This window comes from Pipistrellus kuhlii, unplaced genomic scaffold (assembly GCF_014108245.1).
Source record: "Pipistrellus kuhlii isolate mPipKuh1 unplaced genomic scaffold, mPipKuh1.p scaffold_m20_p_1, whole genome shotgun sequence".
In the NCBI taxonomy this organism is placed as follows: domain Eukaryota; kingdom Metazoa; phylum Chordata; class Mammalia; order Chiroptera; family Vespertilionidae; genus Pipistrellus; species Pipistrellus kuhlii.
In genome coordinates this window covers 157,951,846-157,978,411 of record NW_023425404.1, presented here as the reverse complement: position 1 = coordinate 157,978,411, position 26,566 = coordinate 157,951,846, and the positions used below count along the sequence as shown (strand labels likewise).

General features: G+C 39.1%; 1 pseudogene; it reads right to left on the bottom strand.

Moving 5' to 3' along the window:
* Nucleotides 1–318: 318 nt before the first annotated feature.
* On the bottom strand, nt 319–18,396 carry LOC123651124 (annotated as a pseudogene).
* Between the last annotated feature and the right edge of the window lie 8,170 nt (nt 18,397–26,566).

Here is a 26,566-nt window from a genome sequence, read left to right as displayed (position 1 = left end):
AGCGAGGAAGGGAGAGAGATAGAGAGTTAGAAACATCAATGAGAGAGAGTCATCGATCAGCTGCCTCTTGCACACCCCCTACTGGGGATATGCCCGCAACCAAGGTACATGCCCTTGACCAGAATCGAACCCGGGACCTTTCTGTCCCCAAGCCGACGCTCTATCCATTGAGCCAAACCGGTTTTGGCTATCTGTGGCTTTAAAGGAAAAGGTTTTGTTTTCTCCCACAGTTCACAGTTCTCCAATGAGACTTGTTTGGAAAGTATATAGTTCAGGGATCTTTTGAATAACCAAATGCTCTTTAGTAGATGAATTTGTTCAATGCAACTATAATAAATAAGCATGTACATCTTTAGCTATATTACCATTATATCCTGGAACCAAGGTAAGATGGCTTTCTTGTTCCTACAATCGCTTACCGTATTTTCCGGCGTATAAGACGACTCCCTAATTTTACAGTTAAAACATAGGTTAGGCCTATATTCGCTGTATAAGACTTCCCCCCACTTCCGAGGCAACACCAGTTCTTTTTTTAATAGACCGCCTCTCTGACTCTGGCCAATCTGAGCAGGCTTTTTACTAGAACACAGTGTAGCTTCAGGTACAGAACATGTATAATTTGCATGCATAAAAAGCCTGCAAATTATACATGTATATATATATATATATATATATATATATATGGTGTTGCCTCAGAACTGGGGGGTAGTCTTATACAGCGAATATAGGCCTAAACCTATGTTTTAACTGTAAAAATTAGGGGGTCGTCTTATACACCGGAAAATACGGTAATTGTTGATTTAAAATCTGATTATTTCCATCACTTATTATTTCTGTTTTTGATGATAGTTCTGACCACCACCTTTTTATGACTGCTTAAAACCAGTGTAAACCAACTATTATATATTCTTCAAATTTGCTTTTAATTAGTGACATTATAAGAGGCAACAAGTCTACATAGCAGCCAAGTGTCTTATATTGTTTTTCTTCTTGTAAGCTAACTATACTTAAGCACAGGAAGGCAATCCACCACCACTCCAAGGTCTTCTATCCTCACCAAGTAAGCAACGAGTTTACTTATATGTCTTTTCCAGATGTTAAAGCTATATTCAATCTCAAATTCCTGCTGAATAAAACTTGTGCCATTGTTTACTGATCCTCAGAAACCTCAGTAAAAACCCATTGTGATGATGCTCTTTCTGTCTGTAAAGAACCAGAATCACAGGAGTTAAGCAAATATGTTGGACTAGCACAGTGAAATTTTTTAGGCAGGTGGCCTGGGCAAGCCAGTTGATTTTTTTTATTTGCCATGTTAAAGCCCCCACTTCTAGTAGACTTTTTCTTTTTAAAGCAAGAATTTGGAAAAGGATAACAAATTTTGTTTCTGTGGTAGATCACCTTACATAGTTTATCTAGGCTTTTCACAATGTGTCCAGCTGTTCTATTTATGTAAGCAGCCAACTATTCTGTAGATTTCTTAACCACTTTCATGTTCCTATTAGTGAAATTAGAAATCATTTTTCTAGGCTAATCAATGGAATGATCCTCAATATTATTATAAAAGGTCCATTTAAAAAAAATTGTGGGTTTTAGATGTTATAATCTCTTAAAAACGTACAACAAAGCAGTATGAGTGTGTATATTTATTTCAGGAAATAGTCAGATTTTAAAACAATTCTTTTAGTTTCCCATATTTAAAACCTTAGAGACACCAAGACTTTTACCCTTATTTTTTTCCCTATAGTTAATCAGTCATCATAGTCTAATATTTCTCCCTTCAAAATTTCCCCCAAAATCTCATGGTACTGCGACACCTCAGTCCAGCCCTAACTTTCTATTCTTATAGTCCATATCGATTGTTAGAAAGATACAAAAAGAGAGGTATTGTATAATTGTTTTTAAATCTTTTAAAAATACAAATTTTTTTTATTTGCATACTATTGGAAATTCTTCATGGATATACCAAGTAACACTAAACATGAATGCTCAAATCTTTTTTATTTATAAAAAATTAAATTATGACATAGCACATGTAATCAATACACATTTAAAAATATTAACCTTATTCAAGTCTGCTGAGAAATTTGACTTTTGGTGATTATTAGGAAAATAAGAAAGCCAGTGTTCGGAAATAAAACATTTATCTTGAACTAAATCCAGATATGTTATCTATTTTCCATTGTGGTTTTTTATTATATAATCAATTCAAATATATCTTGCTTCAATACATTTTGAAAGAAGAATATAGAGATATATTCATCATCCAGCTCTCTGGTTGACTTATGAAGACTAATAGTATGCTCTTAACACTGTAATGGTAGCCATTTTATCTAAATAGAAGTGACCTAAATTATATTTCGTTCAGAGCTGGGTGGTAAAGAGCATTATTCATTGTTAAATATATAACTTTTATTTTCCTTTTGGATTCTAAGTAAAGGGAGATACAACTTTGGGAGAGATGAAGAAAGTGAACTTGTGACTAATATCTGCCTTATGACTAAAAACCATCCTGATCAATGAGGAAATTAATATCTAATGTTTGAGTTTTCTAACATATCAGACATTTCTATACATTAAGCATACTAACTTACTTAATGGTCACAAAAGCCTTTAAAAGAGGCAATAGCTTTATCCCCATATTACAGATAAAGAAACCAAGTAACAGACGTTAAGTAGCATGTCCACTGTCCACAAAGATAATATTACTGAAATAAGATTCAAATTTGGGTAGTAGAGTTATGTCCTTAACTTTGATGCTCAAGTGCTTTTATAACAAATACTAGACGCCTGGTGCACAAAATTCGTGCACGGGTTGGGGGTGTTCCTCAGCCCAGCCTGCATCCTCTCCAATCGGGGACCCTTTGAGGGACATTAAACTGCCCATTGAGACCCGATCCCACCGTATCACAATCCAGGACTGGTGGCTCCCAATTGCTCGCCTGCCTGCCTTCCTGATTGCCCATAACCACTCCCATGCCAGCCTGATTGATGTCTAATTGCTCCCTGCCAGCTCTCAACTTCCCTCCTCTACCGGCCTGGTCACCATTAACTGTCAGCCCTGCAGGCTTTATCGCCCCCCAACTGCCCTCCCTTGCAGACCTGGTCCCTCTCAACTGCCCTCCCCTGCTGGCCATCTTATGGTGGCCATCTTGTGTTCACATAGGGACAGATCTTTGACCATGTGGGGGCAGCCATCTTGTGTGTTGGATTGATGGTTAATCTGCATATTACTCTTTTATTAGATAGGATAGAGGCCTGGTGCATGGGTGGGGGCCAGCTGGTTTGCCCTGAAGAGGGTGTCCTGGGTCAGGGTGGGGATTCCCTTGGGGTATGGGGTGGCCTGGGCAAGAGGCCTGTGGTCGTTTGCAGGCTGGCCATGCCCCCTGATGACCCAAGCAGAGGCCCTGGTATATGGAATTTATTTACCTTCTATAGTTGAAACTTTGTAGCCTGGAGTGGAGCCAAGCCATTTCTATTTGAATTGTTTACCTTCTATAATTGAAACTTTGTATCCTTGAGTGGAGTCCTAGGCCAGCCATGGTGTGTGAAAAGCTTGGAATCCTCTATTGCTGGGGAAAGCTAAGCCTCTTAACTGTTCTCTGTGGCTGCAGCCATCTTGGTTGGGGTTAATTTGCATACTCACTCTGATTGGCTGGTGGGCATGGCTGGTGGGCATGGCTTGAGGGGACTGATGGTTAATTTTCATATTATTCTTTTATTATGATTACTTTTATCAAAGTAATTGATATATTTTTTCTAAGTAACTATATTTTGATGTCTTGATATCCATTTCTTCAGTCCCAACTTCCTAAATCATTTATTAGCTCAACCAACATGCTCAACACCTGTTTTATGCTAATAAGAATTCTAGATGCTAGATTTTTCAAAAGTGATTAAATCAGGACCCACTTAATTTGGGACTTATATTTACTGAAGGCAGCAGTCAGGTTAATGTATGAGAACAATGAAATGTGATAGATTTTAGTAATGTATGCATGAAGTACTAAAAGGACACAAGAGAGGACATCCTCTTTAGGAAAAGTCTAAGATGAGAGAGCAGCCATATGTGAATACCCAGCATTGAAAGAGCTGGGCTTGCTTAGAGAAGCACAACTATGGTGCTCAGAATGGCTGGAGCATAAGCATCAAGAAGCTGATGAGAAAGGAGAATGTAAAGAAGGTAGGGGATAAGTCAGAACTCATATTGTATCCAATTGCCTATCTGCTATTTTTTCACAGCATGTTTAGCACAGAGCTCATTTTCTTCTGGCAAAATGTGGTTATTCTGTGGCATTTCACCTTTTAGTTAATAACACCCTAAACTACCCACTGATCAAGGCAAAAACATTTGAGGCGTCTTCAGAGCTTCTTATTTTCTAACTAGAGGCTCAGTGCACAAAATTCTTGCACTCTGGGGGGCGGGGGTCCCCTCAGCCTGGCGTACACCCTCTTGCAGTCTGGGAGCCCTGGGGGGATGTCTGAATGATGGCTTAGTGTGCCTAAGCCATCAGCCAGACATCCTTAGCATTGCCATTAAATTATTCATTCATCTACTTCCGAACCTGAAGTAAGACTTTGTGTTTGATGTGCTCTGAAAATATAATAAATGTATAGTTAATACTTGTTGAATGAATGATATTAACCAGCTTAAGAGGACAGTTTGTTGGTTTTCCTGTTTTCACCTTACCAATTTCTGTCAAGATCACTTAGACTAACAAAAAATAGATATCTGTACATATTTTCTCATTCATTTATTAAACATCCAATGGGATTCTATGATATGACACTTTGCTAGGTTTCAGGGATAAAAGCAAAAACCTTAAAATAAATATTTAGTTCATATTATCAATGTTTAAAATCAAAATTTGATGAGTTAATAACCACTGTCCCTCAAATAATGCAATAATTCTTGGTTATAATAACAAGTCATTGGTTAAGTACATAGGTTTACATATATTCTTTTGATTTAGTGTTTCGGGTTTTTTTTTTTTTATGTATTCCCAGAAGTAGAATCACTGGGTCATAAGGCAGTTCCATTTTTAATTTTTTGAAGAAACTTTATACTATTTTCCACAGTGGTTATACCAATCTGCATTCTTATGAACAGTGCATGAAGGTTCTATTTTCTCTCACCAACACTTGTTTGTTGATTTACTGATAATAGCCATTCTGGCAAGTGTGAGGTGATATGTCATTGTGGTTTTAATTTGCATTTCTCTGATGCTTAGGGACATTAAACATTTTTTTTCATATGTCTATTGGCCCTCTTTGCAGAAGTGTCTATTCCAGTCATTTAAACAATACAATATACAGATGATATATTATAGAATTGTACACCTGAAACCAAATAATTTTATTAACCAAGGTCACCCTTATAAATTCAATAAAAAAGAAAAAAAGAAATATCTCAAATCATTTGCAATCAAATATCTACAAATAATATATCTATTGCACCATCCTATCTAATAAAAGAGTAATATGCAAATTGACCATCACTCCAACACACAAGATAGCTGCCTCCATGTGGTCAAAGATGGTTGCCCCATGTGGACACAAGATGGCCAACAGGGGAGGGCAATTGGGAAGGACCAGGCCTGTAAGGCAGGGCAGTTGGGGGTGATCAAGCCTGCAGGGGTGGGCAGTTAGGGGTGATCAGGCTGGTAGAGGAGGGCAACCGGGCCTGCAGGGAAGGGCAGTTGGGGGGACCCAGGCCTGCATGGGAGACCAATTGGGGGACCAGGCCTGTAGGGGAGGGCAGTTAGGGGCAATCATGCTGGCAGAGGAGCAGTTATGCATCAATCAGGCTGGCAGGGGAGTGGTTAGGGGTGATCAGGCTGGCAGGCAGGCAAGCAGATGGGAGGCAGCAGTCCTGGATTGTGAGAGGGATGTCCAATTGCTGTTTAAATGTGTAGTTGGACATTCCTCAAGGGGTCCCAGATTGGAGAGGGTGCAGGCTGAGCTGAGGGACACACCCCCATGCATGAATTGCATGCACTGGGCCTCTAGTTTATTATATATTTTTCCATTTTCCTATTCCCTCAGGTTTCTATGTGAGGAAATTTATTGTAGAAATAACTTAGTTTCAGCAGTCTAAAATGTTAATAAAAAGCATTAAGTCTGGAACCAAAATTTTTCTTCTATTTTCCTTTCCAAATTATGATCTACTGTGTGAACTTGGTCAACTTTCTGAGAGTCTCTGAGGCCCCATTCATTCACATTCATAGAATATTGATACCTGTCCCAATGACTTCCCAGAGTTACTGGGAGGCTCTAATAAGACAGTTGTAAAAAAAAAAAAAAAATCTATAGAGGCTCTCAAATGTCTGGAAAATTGGCTCTTCCTCCAAATCACCTGGTAGAATTTCTGAAGTCCCAACCCCAGAAATCTCATTTTTATAGGTTTCCCATTTTTATAGATTTCTGCCATTTGGAAATCACATTGTAAAGTTTTTACAACTGAGAGTTATTGTAATACTAACTACTAGAATGTGAAGTCTGCCTTCCTAGATCTTTGGTCATCATAATTTCTGAGTTCAGTAATATTTTGATTGTTTTAGGACTGCTTTTAGTTATAGACTTTATATCATTAATCATCCTGAGTAAAAGCTCAAGAACTTTTCATAATGACAAGTTTTGGCTTTTACTTTAAAGGGAACCATTTTTTTTTTTTCTGTCAGAGGACTGATAAATAGGTTTAGTCATTTTGGATAATAACATTTTATAGTCTAAACTGACAGCATAAAGCCACTCTTATATGCAATGGATTAAGCTAAATTCTTAAAACCCAGAAACATATATTATTTGAATTAATAAAATGTATTGAATTAAAAAATTCTCATTATATATATATATATATATTTTTTTGGTTTTGAAGATCATCTTTCCAAGAACTTTAAGGTTTTTATTTCATAAGCATTTACCATAGCATTATGGTATATTTTCCCAGAAGCAGCGAATTTAATTTAATCTATCACATAACAGTTACTGGAGTTTTGGTAAACCATAATTTTTTAAGGCAGTAGCTTAAATGTAGAAATCAGCCACTGAAATAGAAACCAAGCATGTATCTAGAAATAACTTCACAATTCCTTTCTAATATTCAGCTCAGCACAAAAGAGAGTTAAGGGGAAAGCAAATCTGATTATATCATTCTTTGATTTATCAAGGCAATTTCATAGCATTCAGCAAAGTATTGTAGTGACATATAAAAAAGGTTAACTATATTTTGTTTAGAAATTACCTTGACTGACTCTTTTTATCATTTCCTTTGTAAAGGAAAAGAAAGCAATGAATTGCTTTCATAAATTCCAAATCTTAGCACACCCAATCATTCATGATCAGGACTTGATTAGCTTCCATATTATTTGTCAACTGCATCCTCCCCACCTCCTGTGTTTTAACTATGTAAGTGAATTTCAGTTTTCTTTATGTAGAGTTAGTACGACATAATGGATAATCACAAGCACTTAGGGCGTAGACAGATTTGGAGTCTAGCACTGTCTTTATCACTTGCTAGCTTTGTGACTGGTTAACTACTAACTTCTGTAAGACTTTGCTACTAAACTGTGGTCCCTGGGTTAGCAGCATCTTCTGGAAGTTTGTTATAAATCAGACTTTCAATCCCACTCAGAACTAATGAGTCAGAATCTGCACTTAAAAAAAAATTATCCATTAGTATTTGATAATCATTACTCTAAGCCAGTTTTTCTTCTGAGAACATAAGGTAATTTTTTTTTTCTTTTTCTTAGGACTCTTATCAGGATTAAATGGGAATAATAATTATAAAGGGTTTGGCACAGTGTAGGACATATTAGAAGCCTAAAATTAATATTAATGATTTTCAAAAGGATTTTTTTTTCAAATTTGTCCATTTAAAGAGATAGTGTCCAATTTTAAGGAAAAGAGGTTTAGTAATTTCTTTGCGACTACATATTAATAAGTGGAGCCACCAGGAATTAATCTCAATAGCAGGGTCACACTTTAATACACTATATTCAAGTTGTACAGCACAGAGAAGAGTAGAGAGACAGAACTTTAACACTTGTGAACTCATAATCCCACAATCACTTCTTGGTTGGTTAAATCAAAACCTCACAGAAAATCAGTCTTCTAAGGACCTCTCTGCCATGCAATGATGGGTCTGATTCCTCTAGCTGAAACCAATCTCATCTGATCTTTTAGAGAACTGGGCTGTCTTCCACTGATGAGTTCTGGCTCTGTTTTGATTGCATTATTCCTGTGCACAGAGAATTCCTATCCTGCCTCAGACTCTCTCAGCACCTCTATGTTTCATCAGTGGGTAACCTGGGTTCATTAGTTTCTGCTGCATTCCACACATGACTTTTGGGGGAATGAGGAACAAGGGTTTGGGCTCATCTATCTGGCTATTCACTCCATCATGGAAGCTCTATCCCTTCCATGTCAAGTTGGCTGTGTTGTTGAACCCAAAACAGAGCATCTTCTAGGGTTCATGACAAGCAACTGAAAAAGCCCCTCCGGTTGCTTCTGTGCACAGTTGTGCAGATTATTACAGGGTGGCCCTGGTCCTAATGAGACTGGTACTCTCTGTTCTCTCACACAGCCTATGCTGCTGTCATAGAATAACACAAAGGACTGTTTCTGTACATCTCTCAGGATTTCCTAGCTCCATACGTTGCTCCTGCTGTGTCTTTTATCTGAAATACCTAATCCACTCCATCCCCATCTCCACATGTCCAAGTGGTACTTAATCTTTGAGACCTAGCACAAGTGTCATATCCTTGATGTTACCATCTGTAATACCCTTTCCTCTTTTCTCATTCCCTTGTGTCTTGCCCCTCCATAACAGGCAAAAGTGGAAGTTTCCTGAGTTCAGTAACAGTTTTATGTGTTTATCTAAGCCCTACCCACTTTCTCCCATTCCTCCAGAGTAATAGCACGTGACTTTACCCATGGTAGAGCTTCAATGAATATTATTTAGTGAATGAAACGGGCTTTCAGAGAGACATGGAGATAGACTACTGTGGAAGGCAAAATAGACAGTTTTCTTTCCGTGGTAACTAGAGAAGTAGGTGATTAGATTTGAATTGGGAGTTAGATTCATAAGTTCTTTCAACTTGAAAAACAGTAATTGAATACCTTCATACTATATATGTGAAAATTGAAATAATTACATAAAATATCCCTATGTACCTACAATATTATATTTAATCTATTTCACTTATTCTATATTCTTTAAGTTGGTACATAATTAAAACTTTTTTCATTGAGTTCCACTGAATTTATATATCAGATTGCCTCTGATTTTTCCTATGTAGTTAATACAAAGGAATAACTTTTTATTTATAGTATTTACTTATTTTAAAGTTTTTCTGATGGATATATTTCCAGGATTGAATTTTCTAAGTCTATGAACATCTTTTATTGGCATTTATGCATATTAACAAACTTTTTTATTAAAAGGAATATGTTAACTATGCTTCTTTCATAACAACCTGACAAGTTCATATTCTTGTGATTTAAATGGGAAAATAGTGCATGCATATTTTCTTAATATTCATTTTCTGATAATTAGCAAGTAAGTTCCTTTATTGTTTCTAATTCTAATTATGTGAATTAATCTGTGTCCTTTGTCTTTAGTTGTTTTTTTTTTTTTCTTAACACAACTATAAGCCTTTGTTATCCTTGAGGCAAACATTTTAAAAAATCAATCTGGGGACTTTTGCTTACCAAAAACCTATTATATCAAAAATAATTGAATCAGAAAATATTGGATAAAAAATACCACAACTAAGGTTATGTTCCTCCCTAACTGCATTCCTTTATGCTTCCTTCCCTCTAGTCACTTGGTTCATTTCCTCTCCTTCTGGAGGCCAGATTCTCTTTCTCTTTACTGATGTGCCTTCCCGGACCTATTCTCTCAAGCTGCCATATGGTCAGCAATGTTTGATCCTTCCTTCTGCACTGCCATATATCCCTTTATTCCCATGTTGTGTAAGGCCAGTGTTTCCAAAGGAAAGGCACAGGGTGGAATATGCTTGGGGGAATACATGATCATTTTAAGTGGCATGTAGACAACTATTTTAAAATGCATTTTTTATTTTAATGTGTATTAATATGCAACTTCTATTTACTAGTGTATTTAGTTACATTGATTTTATACTTATGTGAGGAATATGCCAACTGATAGATAATGATATACACTGAGTGGCCAGATTATTATCATCTCTGAATGCATAATAATCTGGCCACTCAGTATATATATTAGAAGCCCAGTGCATAAATTTGTGCATAGGTATGGTCCAGTCAGCCTGGCCAGGGGGAGGAGACATGAGCCAGTGGCCAGCCTGCCTGCTGGTCAAACTCCTGGTAGAGGGGACAGTTTGCATATTAGCCTTTTATTATATAGAATATACACTGAGTGGCCAGATTATTATGCATTCAGAGATCATAATAATCTGGCCACTCAGTGTATAAAAGTCTCATCTTTTTTTTAAGGGTGACTTTCTGTTTCTGTCACATGTAAAAGTGGTCAGGGGTAGATGAGAAAAATGTCTAGAGCAGTAAAGACTCAGGCTCCTTTTGTCCTGCTTCTGTGCTATTCTCAGAATGTGGTTTCGGCGCCACCATGCAGGCTGGTGTCTTGGGTGCTACCTTATTTATGTTAGCAGAGAAGGGGGAGGATGGGAAAGTCATTAATTGAGCGAGGGAACATGTTTCAGGAAGAAAACATGTTGACATCGAGACAGCAATTAGAAATGTCAAGTAAGAGGCTGGAACTCTGAAGAAATGTCTGGACTGGAGACATAAATGTTTGGATCTCCTTATATAGGCTAGTGAAGGCCACTGGTATGGATGAAAATATTTAGACATTTAGTTCATAATAAGAGGCGTGAATCTAGTTCCAACCTTAGGTAACACGTATATTAAGTGGCATTTCTCATGGGTTTGGTGGTAGAGAATCAGGACAATAATTCTCACAGTGTATTGTTTGATAAGATACAACAACTGACTCATAACTTCATGATTATTATCTGACAAGTTTTTTGTTTTAAAATTTATAATAGATTTTTGTAAGCTAGACGTTACCTCATTGTCTCATTGAAAGCTCTGCTATTATTCATAGCCTATTAAAATGAATAGATTGTAGAGTGATAGTCCACAATTATTGTTGTTATTGTTATTACTATTATTATTATGAACTTTGATTTGAGGATCTCAGATTAAATACAGAATGCTTTTTTCCCACCAAACTAACTTACTATTTTAAGCCCTGCCTCTTATTATCTCTTTACCTGCTTTGTCATTTTGTGTGAGTGTGTGTATGTGTGTGGGTGTGTGTGTGTGACTTTCTATGCCTTGGGTATCCTGATAAACTTCAGAGATGTATATTAGGATCAATATCACTGCCTTAAACTTGGCAAAGGTTTGGGAGAGATACCTCTTTCTAGATCTCCAACAAAGTCAGAATCCATATTTAAACACACATCTGAATCTACAACTTTAATCCAAGACCAAGGAAACCTATCTTAAAAGGTCTTTTCAGCCAGCTTTTTCCAGTATCCCACATCTACCAGTGGTTTAGGCAGAGAAATATGAGTAAGAGAACTTCTAGGGGCAAGTTGTTATTGACAAAGGACCCCTGTGGTCTTGGACAAGCCAATGAACCTCCATGTCAGGCTCAGACTAGGAAAAATTATGCACTGTGGCTTGACAAAGCTAACATACTGTACTTTAGTACCCGCACTTGACCCTAGCTTTACTTTCCTAAAGCACCTTTAATTACCCCTTTCTTGGTAAGTGTGTAAACCTCTAAGTTAATACATTCCATTTTAGGCATGGTCTCCCTACTAGTGACTTCCAGCTAAGCAGATTTGCTTGTTGGAATCAGTGAGCACTTCCCCGTGGCTCTCTCCTTTCCCCTTCTAATGATGATGTGAATTCACTTTCCAGAATCCCAGCGAGGTTTTCTGGCAAGCCTAAAGGCTCACAGGTCACTAAGGAGAAGGCTGTGGAGAGGGTATTTGGGATCCTACAGTTCTCATTCCTCGTTCCCCAGAGAACCTCAACACAATAGCTTAACGTTTATTATCGACTGCTTCAATAAGTAGTACCCGGCACCATTCCAGGCAATTAGCACTTACACAGTCATTTCATTCTCCATTATCCAGGGGCTGCTATCTAGTCTATTTTACAAACGGAACTGAGTCACCGGTGAGGCTAAGTTCATTCGCCCAAAGTGTGGAGCCAGGCAACCAATGATGCGATGCTGCATTCTTTTCTTCCCTGCGCTCAGCCATTCTGAATTTCAGGAGGCATCCGGATGCTTCTTAGCAGCGGGAAGTGGCTGGCTTCTTCAGAATCCCAGCAGCCAGCTGCGCCCCCTGGAGAGTGACGCCTGGTCTGCGGGGGACAAGGAGGGGCCAGCGGGTGAGCGGCAGAGCCCTGAGAGCGCAGAAGCCCGGCTGCAGGCAGACGCCTCCGCTGGGCTGAGCCCTGGTGGCAGGTGGCTGGAGCCGGGCAGGGGCAGAACCTGTTGCTGCAGCCCCAACAGCTTGGGCGCCCCTGGTCCCCAGCTCGCCCTGGCTCCGCGGTGTGCAGGTAAGGACGCCCACCTCGGGCTTGCATGATTCCCTTAGCTATTGGGGGACTGTTCCTATGGATTTTGCGATTTCACTCTTTTGACCTTTCCCCAAGCCCCTCCTAGATCCTCGGGCACCCTCTGTGGACTCATATTCCAGGAGGGAGGTCGCTTTAGTCACCATCCAGCCTGATGATTGGGGGCGGAGGGGCTCCCCTGGCCGGGCTCCGTGGGCCATGGGTGGATGCTGGCTCCCAGACTCTCATAGCCCAGATCAGGGCGAGGGACCAGGGGCGCTGACGTAAGCATCAAGTTCTCTGAATACTCTCTCTGGTGCTGTGTTGTAACTTTGCTGAATCTCCTTGGAGAGCGTGCTTGATAGGAGCAAGAGTTTTCCAAACTGGTTTTATCTCTTCACCCGTGATTATCTCGAGCTCTTGGCATCTTTGCGCGTGTGAGGCTGGCTGCCTCCTGTGCCTTTCCACCGGCCAGGAAGGCTAGCAGGCAGTTTGGTACCCCGTTCCCGGGCACCGCAGGCACTTAGATTTCAGCCTTTTCTGCAGGTGAGAGAGGGTTTCCAGGCAAAGCCAAGTTCCACCTCTCTCCTGCCAAACCGCCACTATTTCCAGTAACATTGCAGCCCTCAGTCAAAGTTAGGGTCTGGTGTGGATCAGGGAAATTATCTCCTATGCGCTGTGGTGTTTGTTTGTTTGTTTGTGTGTTTGTTTTAAATCTAAAAAAACTCACCACCACCAAGATATATTATTCCCCCCCCCCATTTCCCCTCAGCTAAATAGATAACTCAAAGATTTATTTATTTTAAAGAATCTTAAATATAAAATGACTAAATTTATCTTTCCAGTTGACAGCTAGTGACAGGTAGGATGAGTAAATTGTGGTTTGAAAGCTGCTAAGTTGTTGTTTTCAGCTGGAATCCTAATTAAACCAAAAATAGCTTGTGAAATTATCTTAATGGAGATAATTTTAAATAATTGTTGAATTTGCAAAATTGACATGAAATGCTGGAAGAACCATTGTCATGAGCAGAAATTTGAGTGGTAAGTGTAGGCAGTTTTCAATCAGTCTTTCATGTGGCCGAAGGTGCTAGAGCTTAGCTACTTAAGAAAGCAGCTTCCCTTTAAAGGTACATAATAATATTAAAAGGTAGGTATTTCAGTACTCAAAGATGTGCTTTCATTATTGCTTGATAATGACCTATGCATTACTAATCTATTATTAACATATGCTTTGTATTAACTTGTGAGTTTTTCTAAGACCCATATAACCCAAGGCCTTTCAACCAGCCATTATTATTGATGTCTATAGGCATCTTTAGGAGAGTTTGAATCTCACACTTACACTTTTCTTCACTTATCTATCTTATCTATTTTATGAGGCATTTTTATTCTTGAGCATTTTATGAATACATTACAAAGTATTTAAGAGTTTATGTTCAATTTTTAAAAAATTTTATAATTCTTTTACCTCACGACTCCTGTTGCAAATCACTCTGTTCTTCTTTATTTTATTTTATAGATGTTAAAGGCTGTGGAATGGATAGGTATAAATTCACTATTACCCAGTGAATTTTTTGCTCTTGGAAAATTAGTTCATTTATTATTCTTGGCTTTTGTGTGATTTTTATGAGAATTTCATGCAAATACCTCTGATAAATAATCATGAATATTTTTACTATATTGCACTAAAATAGATTTCCAGCTACAATATGGACAATAAGGAAACTTTATTCCTCAAAACTTCATATATTTCAAAATATAATTTCATAAAATAGTGTCACCATTATTGTGAAGAGAGGGAATTGATATGAAGTGAGAACTTTAAACTGTTATACAGTTTATATATTAAAAGAGAGAGATACCACATCACATTTCTTAAAATATATTTATAGAGTCTTTTATTTTATTTTAATATTTTTTTATTGATTTCAGAGAGGAAGGGAGAGGTAGAGAGAGATAGAAAAATCAATGATGAGAGAGAATCATTGATCGGCTGCCTCCTGCACACCCTACACTGGGGATCAAGCCTGCAACTAAGGTATGTGACCTTGGTCAGAATCAAACCTGGGACCCTTAAGTCTTCAAGCTAATGCTCTATCCACTGAGCCAAACCAGCTAGGGCTACATAGTCTTTTAATAATCTTACCAATTATTCTCTTAAACTAATGAATTTTATGCTTGCCATTAGCTGATGTTAACAGCTGGATTGTATTTCTTTTCTGTTTCCCTTTAGTTTTCCATTTCTAGCTCTGTGGGGTAAACTAGCTCTTAAATGAATTTTCCCATTGCCTTGAGACTTAATACAGAGTCCCTCACTGTACTGAACCTAAGGCGGAAGTAGATAAAGCACCGAGCAATGAATTACAAGAGACAGCGCTTCCTAAAGGGTATCATGTCCTGCATGTGCCTCGTGAGATTTGGAGATACAAGACTTCTAAAAGTAAAGAGATCAGATTTTCACCTCAGCCAGGCTTCTAACTGGCTCTATGCCTGCAGCAAATCACTTAATTCCACAGAATCTGAGATTTCTTAAACATAGAAGGGTGGGTTATAAAATGTTTTCTAAAATCTTTTCACTGTGGTTTCCAGGTTCCTCTGGTGAAAGGGCAGAAGATCCAGGCTGTGAGAAGGCTTATGTGTCATTGTTTTGCCACTTGAGAGCAGCTTTCCCAGGTGAGGCCCGGGCAATTCGGACATCAATGATTGCTGTGTGAAATGGGCAATCACAGTGGGTGATACATGTGGCTGTGTTGGAGGTAGCATCTGGCACATAGGGGATGCATCGTGATGATTTCTAAGGCACCATCTCTGACAAATCTACAGGTTCCTCTGGCTCTGGAGGGGAGAAGAGGAGCTGAGAACAGAGAAGTCCCCCTGCGGGTTCAGGTGACCTTTATGAGGATAGCTGGTGTGGAGTGCAACAGGGGCCAGGAGATGGGAGCGTCAGAGCCTCAGGCATGTTATGATAGCCTCCTTGATATCTCCCCATCTCCCTCCTCCTACCTACTCCATTCACACACAAAAGCCAAAATGAGTCCGGACACCATCCAAACAAATTTACCTCATTGCCACACAAGACTGAAAAGACATGTCCTCTTCCAGTTCCCTTGTCAAACCAGGTTCAACTCTTAGAGCTAAGGACACCAGATACAGCACATAAGGAGAGCAGCAGCACAACCCCAATCACACCAACCCAGTAATTAAAAAAAGAAAAAGAAAGAAAACACCACATACCAGATAACCCAGAAATTGCCTGTCTCTTAACTTGATTGCCACTGAAAAGTTAACATGTCCAACTATTATCAAAATATATTTCTCACTTTATTTATTTTTGGCTGTGGACAGGGTTCCATTTAGGTGCCTGCCCTGTGGCCATTGCAGACTAAAGCATCTTCTACCAGGACCAATGCACCTTTTCCTAGTCCTTCACAGAAATCTCAGTTGACTTACATTTTGAAAACTCCCGGGGGTCCAGCAGATACATTAGAACATTAGAGCACTGGTTGCCTTCCCACAACATTAAGGAAACAACAGTTCCCCGAAGCCAAGTGAGATAAGAATAGCTAACCTTTAGTGAGCTGTCATAAACATTATCTCATTTAACCCTCATCATTTTAGAAAGTGAGTAGACCCGTAATCCCTGGTTTGTTGATAAGGAAACTGAGCCTTGAAATAATTGACCCAGAGTAAACATATTTACTAGGGCGAGGAATCAGGATAATGAACATGTGTAGGCTTTAAGTCCACAAGCTTGAATTCTATGCTGCAGGGCCCCCAGGGGGAGACTAACAGCCAACGAACCAATTTCTGTACATGCCAAGCCTTTTAAGCACAAACTGCATACCTTGGGAGAAATAACTATTACGATCTTGACAAAGGTTCTTATAAGCAGACGTAGAAAGCACAAGTCACTTGGGAAGTTTTTCCAAGCACCTACACCTGAGCCCCAGCACTGCAGACCAGGGATCTGGACTCATGTCTGGGTATGTGTGTGTTCATGACTCTGAATGAAAATAATCCTCATGATTCTCATAGTGAAAATAATTGGTCCCAACTCACATTGCTATTTGAAGTCGGGGTGGGGGGGGGGGGAGGGGAGAAATGTAAGTTTTGTCTAGGACAAGGGATATTCAGAGAAACAGAACAAGAGGAAGTAGGCCTGGAGAACTATAATTATCCTCTCAGAACTGCTTTCATTGTGTCCCATAGTATTTGTATTGTGTTTTTATTGTCATTAGTATCCAAGAATTTTTTAATTTCTTCTTTTATCTCATTGTTAACCCAATCATTGTTTAATAGCATGCTATTCAGCTTCCAAGTGTTTGAAATTTTTGGAGTGTTTTTAAAAGGTTTCTTTGAAGTCAACCTCACCATATCGCCAGTTAAAACAGACTGTTGTCTGTATTCGAGTTTACCGCCTGTGAACATAAAACTCAGTAAGGAAAAAGTCAATTCAAGATCTTGCTCATGCCCTTATGATCCTCATACGAGGTCATGACTATGGGGGGTGGCGGCCAGCAGGGATCTGTCACTTAGATGAACTGCTTTCTCTTTCAGAGAAGGTCTTACCAAACACCCTTGCCTCCTTGCAAAAGGTATACATTGAAAGAGTTAGGATTTCTCTGACCTTCCCTCCTTGACATAGGGATCTACCACATTCGAAGTCTTTAAAATACCTATTTAGATTTTCTAAAATTTTCCTTTCATTTTACCTGTTTCTTTATTGTTGGCACACTGGTGCTAATAGAGGATGTGGGCTCTCTCCAGGATTACAGCTTCCAGTCCTTGTCAGCAGGGCATAGGGCACTTGTACAAGCATCCTCTCTCTCTGCCCAGTGGATGGCCCTATGTTTTCCTTCGCCCTGCCTCACAGGCTCCTGGGCACTCTCTGGAATTCCCCAGTCTCAACAAGTTTGCAAGGGTTCTTTTGTCCTTGGGGTGGGATTTACCGTATTTTTTGGACCATAAAATGCTCCGGACCATAAGACGCACCAGTTTTTAGAGAAGGGAAATGAAGAAAAAAGGATTCTGAAACAAATAGTGTCCTAAAATATTTTATGTGCATTAAAACCCAACATCACAGTCATAAACACATGTAATCAACCCTGTAAAGTAAACAGTAGCATTTAGAACCATTTTAGAGCCAGGCAAGCACACAGAGACCACACAGAGCCGGGCAAGTAAAAAAACTTTTTTTTTTAAGTAAATATATGTGTAGGCTATATTTGGACCATAAGACGCAGGGACTTTTCCCCCCCACTTCTGGGGGGAAAAAAGTGCGTCTTATGGTCCGAAAAATACGGTATATCATTTCTATTAAATACTACTTTAGGCTGGAAACTTCTAGCTAGAATTCTGCCTCTATGAGGAGATTCCCTTCATTCCAACTTAATTCAGCTGGAAAAGCTACCTCACGTGATGTCTGACCTGCAGTGTGATTCATGCTTCTTCCAAAACCAGCGGCCTTGGAGGCTCACTGAAGACCATCCGAGCTTGCCCAAGTACCCTGAGCTTGCTTTTTGTGTGTGTGATATTTTGACTATCCAGGTTTTAGTAACTTCTATTTGTTTTCCTACAGAAGTAGAGCCTTGAGAGCTCCCTAGTGTGCCAATTTACACATGCACTCTGACTTCCTGCTCAGTTCTCATTCCTCCTGTTCTCATTTGGGACCCTCCAGGCTGGAACACACCATACTCACCCCGACTTACAGCTTCTGCTCTTGCCATTCTTTTCTCCCTGCCCGGGAAGCTCGTCTCTCAGGGCTGCACAAGGAGAAATGCGTTTTGCCTTTCCAGTTTCAGGTCTGGTGTGCCTCCGCATGCCTCTTGTCCCTGTGCCTGGCCCTCCTGCTCCTTGTACTACATCCATGTGTATGTTTACTTGTTTTTGACTTCCTCTCCAGAAGAAGAACCTAAGCTCTTCCCTATGATTTCATATTCACTGCTGGCCCCAGTGCCTCGGCAGTCTGACACGTGATGGGCACTCAGGAAATACTTGCTTAGTGAAAATTTTATTTTGATGTCCACATCACCTTCTCCTGCATCTTTTTACAGGTCCAGCTAAAGCTTAAGGGTTAGGCTCCTCCCCTTGTTCCTTTCTGCTGTTTTCCCCCTCCTTTTCATTGCTCTTACCTTAATGAAAACAGCAACCTATACATATATATTTCCCTTTCATATGGGAGAAAAAAGTTTTAAAAACTATACATTCAGGTTCCGTGGTATCTGTGTATGTTGATTTTTAAGAACCATGGGGTTTCAGCACTAGGAAAGGCTAAAACACAAAATGGCACAACGTTTATATTTTGGTCACGTTAAATCCACCCATTCTGTTAGTTCCATTGGCATGAGAATTTTTCATCTTTAAAAATATCTTATTTAAAATTATATAAGTATAAAAATGCCCAAAGTAAAATTTTAAATATTAGTATAATCTCCCATGATAAGGAAAAATAAACAATCCCTACTTCATAAATATTTTCCTGAAATTTTTATTTTATTCAGTTTCACCACAAAGAAAGCTATAATAAAAACAGTTTATAAAAATAAAAGGGATAAAAATATTTCTTAAGAATTAATAAGAGAAAATATCTAGATTTACTTATAACTGCAATGGGGATAGCCTCCTGTGTGAGCAAATTATATCTTATATGACGTGTTTGGTGTAAAGAGATATAAGTAGTGAGACTTTTTTTTACATTTTGGTAATATGGCCAAAATGTGGGGAAAAAATTGTTTCTTCCATAATCTCTTTTCCCAATATGTTTCCACCAGCAACCAGTAATCATGAGGGTTTTTTTTGGCATTATAATGAAGTTTTAGAGCTAGAAAGAACATTACTTTTTATTTTTCTTCCTAAGTTTATAGACTACCAAACAAAAATGTACAGATATTAAATCACATAGCTTAGGGAGAACCAAGATGAGGAGACAATTTTTTTTGTCCTTCAATTTGATCTATTTTCTGCTTTAGACTACTGCCATTCACCATAGTTCATAACTTTTAAAGAGGTTGTAAAGGAAGAAATACATGAAAGTCATAGTTCTCATTTCCCTGAAAATTAAAGCATATGGGTAATTTAAGTAGGTCCCCTGGCCTGTTCTCTTTGTTACGTGTTATTAAAATTGGAAGCACTTATCTACTATGTTCACATAATTGTAAAACTTGCCCTCTAACCTTGGTTTTAGTGCTCCATTGCACAGCATAATTGGATTGTTTTCTATGCACGTGAAACACAGATAACACTTCATAAACAGAACCATTAGAGCTTAGAGCACGCCCTCTTAAAACCACTATTTGGAAAGAGGAGCCAAAGTACACTTATTAAACAGAGTACTGTTATAACACTCATGTTCAAAGCTGGGTTTCTTCTTTGGTTGCTGGCTGTTAGACCTAGAGAGGAGTTTTCAAGTTGTCGTCCCGATAAAGAATATACATGTGTTCCAATATATTCAGTATGACAGATTTTTAATTTAGCTTGTCAAGGTATAGTACAATAGAATTTTTAGAGGGTGGTTATTTTAGTAAAAATGGGTAAAGAGGCCTAGGAAATGATCTTTTAGTTAACACGGTAGAAAACAGACTGTAGTTGATTGGCAGAATGAGGTGTTTATTTTAATTAGCCGGGAAGTGTTTAAAATCTGCTGCAATTGTAGCCTTGGCTATACTAGACTTTGATGATTAAGAGCTTCACCTTACATAGCTGTGATCCACAAGCAAATGTTCTTTTAGGCTTTGTATTCATACTAGAGGCCTGATGCATGAAATTCATGCATAGGGCTCGGCCCTCACAGCTGTGGCTTCATCCTGAAGATAGTCTGGAAGGTCCTTCAGCTGTCCGGTTTAATTAGTTTATTACACTTTTATTATTATAGATTTATATGGACAATCCCAAACATCAGTTATTAGATTTTACATCAGAGATAGAATGCTAGCGCTTTAAGGTCAAGTAGATTAGAGCTCAGTTTGAATAAATGATAATCAAACATTCCTTACTGGGGTTTTCCTAAATGTAAATAGAATACTAAGCAATTGGGGGAAGTGTCTTCCACATTTCTGGCCTATTTTCAATGAAAATACTTATTTTATAGATATGTAATTATAGTTTTCACACAGCTTGGCTGTCTTAGTTGGAAAATTACTTAGCATAGTGAGTTTTCTTTGACCATGTAGAGAAGACATTTTTATACACGTAGAAAAGAAACCTAACTGTTAACAGTAAATATAAGAAGAAAAATGTTACCAGTAAAGGCTGACTGAGTGTGAATAATGTAGCTGCAGAACAAAGCATTTGATGTTATTAGATGAGTGATAAATCTCATGACCATAAGTTAAGGTATAAGAGAATGGATTTAAAAATGCACTGAAATGGGGATGGAAAGGGACTTTGCTTGGGGCGATGGGCACGTGATGCAGTGTGAGATGATGTTTTATTGAGAAGCACACTTGAAACATGTATGGCTTTGCCAACCAATGTCACTCCAATAAATTAAATAAAAGTAATAATAATAAATAAAACAAACTATTTCCTATTAACATGCAACAGTCATTTATCCTGGAATAACCTAAGATGTCATAACAAGTTCTTTTTTTCTTCCCTCACCTATGCCACCTGTATATTATTGTTGCATATAAGACTAAAGTTTAACCCTAGCTTAAAGCACTTTCTTCCTTTAGGAAGGCTGCTTTATTTTTATTTCTTTTATTTTTAATTTAGAGAGAAAGATCAATTTTTTGTTCCAATCATTTGTGCATTCCTTAGTTGACTCTTGGTGCCCTGACTGGAGATCAAACCTGCAACCTTGGCATATTGAGATGACACTCTAACCAACTGAGCTACTAGACCAGAGTAAGGCTGCCTTGTTTTTATTATGATTTTTAAAATTTCATTTTATTTTTTTCATCACTGTTTAGCCCCTCTATGCCTTCTCCCACCCCTGCCGCAATCCCCACACTATTGTCCGTATCCATGAGTTCCCTTTCTTTGTTGCTCAATCCTTCTACAAATCCCCAATCCCACCTCCTCCCACCACCAGTGCTGCCTGCCTGCTCTCTCTGAGTCTGTCTCTATTTTGCTTGGTAGTTCAGTTTGTTCATTAAATTCTACACATGAGTGACAATACCCATGGCAGTGGAGTTAAGGGTTCTGTGTTTAAGTTTGAATCCCCAAACTCTACAGCTCAATTAAAAACAATTAATGTCACATAATATAACATATTTCCATGTTTCTTATCTTGTTAATTCTACACATGAGTGACAATACCCATGGCAGTGGAGTTAAGGGTTCTGTGTTTAAGTTTGAATCCCCAAACTCTACAGCTCAATTAAAAACAAATAATGTCACATAATATAACATATTTCCATGTTTCTTATCTTGTTATTTTATGGCAGTAGGAGTTGTCATAAACAGGTGGTATCCTGGTATAATCTGACTAAGGTTTTTCAAATGTATTTTTTTTTTTTTATATAGAATGCAGTTGCCAGATTAAATTCGGGAAATTGTTTGGGTAATGAAAGTTGAACTCGGATAATATAAGACTGGGAGAACTAAGAAGATGTTGGAAACATGTGACAATGTGATGTTATTACTATTGATAGTTACTTGGACTATAGGGCACAATGGTCCTGAGACAGAGACAGGCTACTTTGGAAGCTCAACATCTGCTTTTTCCCCCTGTCTGTTGTTGTAACCCTCCCACATTCTAGAGCAGCAGGTCCTTTGTAAAGTCACAAAGCTAATCCATAAATTCTATTTTTTTTCCCCTCTGCTATTAATACTATATAGGTAAGCACAAAGTTGAGTGGCTTTATCATAAGGTGGACGAGATTCATGCACCACTTGGATTGGGCAGGGGGCGGGGGTTCAGCCCAGACTGTTTCCTCTTGCAGACTGGCAACCCTCAGGGGATGTCAGACTGACAGCTTAGGTCCACTCCCTCTGACTAAGCCATCAGTCAGACATCCTTAGCAGTGCTGCAGAGGCAGGAGAGGTTCCCACCACCACCTCAGTGCTTTGCGCTGTGAGTCTGGCTTCTGGCTGAGCAGTGATCCCTTTGTGGGAGCGCACTGAGCACCAGAGGGGAGCTCCTGCATTGAGCATCTGTCCCCTTGTGGTCAGTATGCATCATTGTGACCTGTCATTCCCCCATTCAGTCAATCTGCATGTCACTTTTTTATTATATAGGATGGATAGATGATAGATAGATAGATAGATAGATAGATAGATAGATAGATAGATAGATGATAGATGTAATCAACAGTTCTGTCTTAGGCTAAGCACAGCAGCAAGTTAGTAATTGATTTGAAATAGAACATTTCCATTTTCATAAGAGGCTATAGATTTTCTGTAAAACCCTTGAGATTGGCTCTGTTTTTCTCACCCTTCGGTTGCCAGAATTTTCATTCATTACCCGTCTGTCATAGTCTTTTAGGCACAATTGGATCCTATAATCTTAAGACAGAAGTGGCAGTGCAGTTCATACCACAGCCTGAATCTGCTGCAAAACCTTCTCTTGCTCTGGGCTCCACTATGATTTAGAAAGCATAGGGTGATTTAGCAAATACATCAGTAATCCACTAGTAAGGATTATTTATGGCTGCCAGAAGCCCATGAAGTGCTGTGCTTCTTTGCTGTAGAGAGGTACAAGATGCAACTGGCTCTCCCTCTGCAGGAGATAGCTACTTATGCCATAGACCACGACTCCCCTGGAACTTTATTAAGGAGGTAGATGCCTGAATTTTTATAGGGATCTTCTACCCTCTGGTATTCATGTGTCTTATCAAGGTATCTATTGTACTCACTATTTTCTGTTCACCAGGTCTGATTAATACGATTTCATCATTTTAGTACACCAGTGGCAGAAATGTGAGCAAAGTCCCTGCAGGGTAGCTCATGAAACTGAGCTGAAGAACTGACATACTTTGACATAGCCCTTAGGTAAAGGAATGAAGATATACTACAGTCTGTCAAGTAAAAGCAAACTAGTTCCTACAGTCTTTGACAGTTCACACGGGAAAAGACATTTTTCAGACAGAGCTACATACCAGGATGCTGGGCTTCTGCTGATTTCCTCCTGCAAAAGTAGCACTGCTAGAGGGGTAGTAAATAGAATCAATGCCTGATGTAAATTCACAGTAAGACCTGTCATTCTTTGTTTTCTCCCATTTTAAAGGTGTTATATTTATTTTTTGAAGCTTTATTGTTTTATGTATCATTATTATATATAAATTAGATGCCTGGTGCATAAATTCATGCACCAGTGGGGTCCCTTGGGCTGGCCTGTGGGATAGGGCTGAAACTAGCTCTCCAACATTCCCCAAGGGGTTCTGGATTGCGAGAGGACACAGACCAAGCTGAGAGACCCCACTGGTGCACCAGTGGGGCGGGGGAGAAACTTAGGAGGTTGGCCAGCCGGGGAGGGACTATGAGAGGGCTCCAGGGCATGTCTGGCCTATGTCGCTCAGTCCCAACAGCCAGACCCCAGCAGCAAGCTAACCTACTTGTTGGAGCACCTGCTCCTTGGTGGTCAGTGCACATCATAGCAAGCAGTTGTTCAGCGTTAGCATATCATTAGCATATTATACTTTGATTGGTTGAATGGATGACTGGACACTTAGCATATTAGGCTTTTATTGTATAGGATAATTGCACATATCCATGATATCATCACCATACTCAAGGTAATAGACACATTCAATACCTTCTAAAATTTCCACTGTGTTTTTGTTTGCTTGTTTGTTTGTTTGTGGTAAAAACATTAATATGTGATCTACCCTTTCAATAGAGTTGAAGTTCACAATGCTTTAATATTTACTATAGACACTATGTTGTATAGTTATGCAGAACAAAACGATGTTTCGGTCATCAATGGGCCACACATACAATGGTGATCTCATAAAATCATAATGAAGCTGGAAAATGATGTCATATCCATCTTAACATCTTAGCTCAAGGCATTACTGTGTTTGTGCAGGGCTCATTCTAATGGGTAGGCATGGCTGGGCAGATGAGCTAGCCACAGACAACTCTTCTTTCTAAGCTAATGTTACAACTGGCCGTGGGGGATGGGAGATAACTGTCAGGGAAGCCAGGTCAGTAACAGTGTGTTTATTAACAAACGGACTCATGCTTTCAGAGTATGCCTATACTATAGAGCAGTGGTTCCCAACCAAATCCTGATGCCCCCCACCCCTGTGACATATTTTGAATATTTGAATAATAATTGTTATTATTCAAAAAGTGAACTCCTAGTCACGTGGAGGAAGCATAAAAGGCCATTAACTTGATCTAAACAAGAGTCCAATGAACATGGCATCCGTGAAAGAGAAAAATAAAAGAACAAAAGGGCAGTTTAAGTACTGACGAAGAAATCGCTAAGAAATTGTTAAAATAATTAAAATAATAATATAAAGTGATATGAAAAATAGCAAATAAAATTTCAAAACATATAGTAGAGAACTAAAATGGATAAATATCTCACAATATATATTTATATAATGTATATAAGGCCCCTAGAACCATAAGGAATGCAAAAAATTCACTGTTAATAACTCATTCTCAAATTGCCCCCCTTGCTGAAACCGGTTTGGCTCAGCGGTAGAGCGTCGGTCTGCAGACTGAAAGGTCCGGGGTTCGATTCCGGTCAAGGGCATTTACGTTGGTTGCAGGCACATCCCCGGTCAGGGGTGTGCAAGAGGCAGCTGGTCGATGTTTCTCTCTCATCGACCTTTCTAGCTCTCTATCTCTCTCCCTTCCTCTCTGTAAAAAATCAATAAAATAAAAAAAATTGCCCCCCCCTTAAAAATCAAATTGCTCCCCTGTAGGACATGTGCCCCATGTTGGGAACCACTGCTGTAGAACTTTACAAGGATGCTGGTACTTTCCTGACCAGTGTTTTTCTGAATTATTTGGTAAAGGGAAAATACTCTGAGCCTTCCTGGAGTACAGCACATGGTGAACTCTTTCCTTAGTGTTATAACAAAAGTGTTAAAGAAGGTAACTTCATATAATGTAAGCTGACAGTGAGTTTATTATAACCGAGGAAACAGGTTTGTTCTAGCTGCTCAAACTAATATATTGACTTGAGAACCTGTGAAAAAAATATGTGAAATAGTAGCTCTCCTCTTCTCTGTTGATATCTCGAGATATGAAAATTTAAAGCCCTGAGCTTGTCATTATGTGTGTGGTGAGTTCTTTCCAATGAGTCCTTCTAATCATTTCTTCCACAATAAAGTCCTAACACAACAGCCACTTGGCCATTTCAAACCTTACCTGCAATAGGCACGTCATGCCATTCAAACACCTGTGATAATTTAAGTAACTTTGTTGCCTCTGCATGCCATGGCTTACAAGTATTCCATTTTCCATTTGTGGTGAGGTTGCTGGTGCTTTTAATCAAACTAAGTAAAATAGCCAATCCCTGCTTGCCATTTTGAGCTTCTATTTCCTGTAACCTTTTAGGTATACAACATGATATAAATCAGAGTTCTGTTTTATAAGAGCAGAAAGGCTTTAATTCAGGGAATTATGCTCACAAAAGCACTGGATATGTGAAGGATCAATGATCCGGGAAAGACGCTGCTGTGTCTCACATTCTCTATTAGGCTTTAGAAAACCGGGAAGAGGTGGAACACAGGATCCTATGGGCCTGCAGCATGGAAACGCATGATTTAGGCAAGGCCTGGAGGGACTGAGTGAAAGACATATACCAGCTGAGGCCCACATAGCAGTCACTGTTGAAGGAGTGAAATATGCTTCTGCCTCTCATCCCCTTTCCAAATCCCACTCTCACTGCTGGATCTAGACTAGAGCCCCATGGTATTTACTGTGATACAGGGAGAGTATAGAAGAGGGGGAGACTGGTGCTAATCTGTCACCAGGCAAACTGACAGTGTTAAGAGTAGAACCCAGACTGCCTGGGTCCTGCTACCTGCTGGTTGTGTGACCTTTGGCAGGCCACCTACCTTCTCTGTGCCTCAGCTGTTCCAGCTAGGAA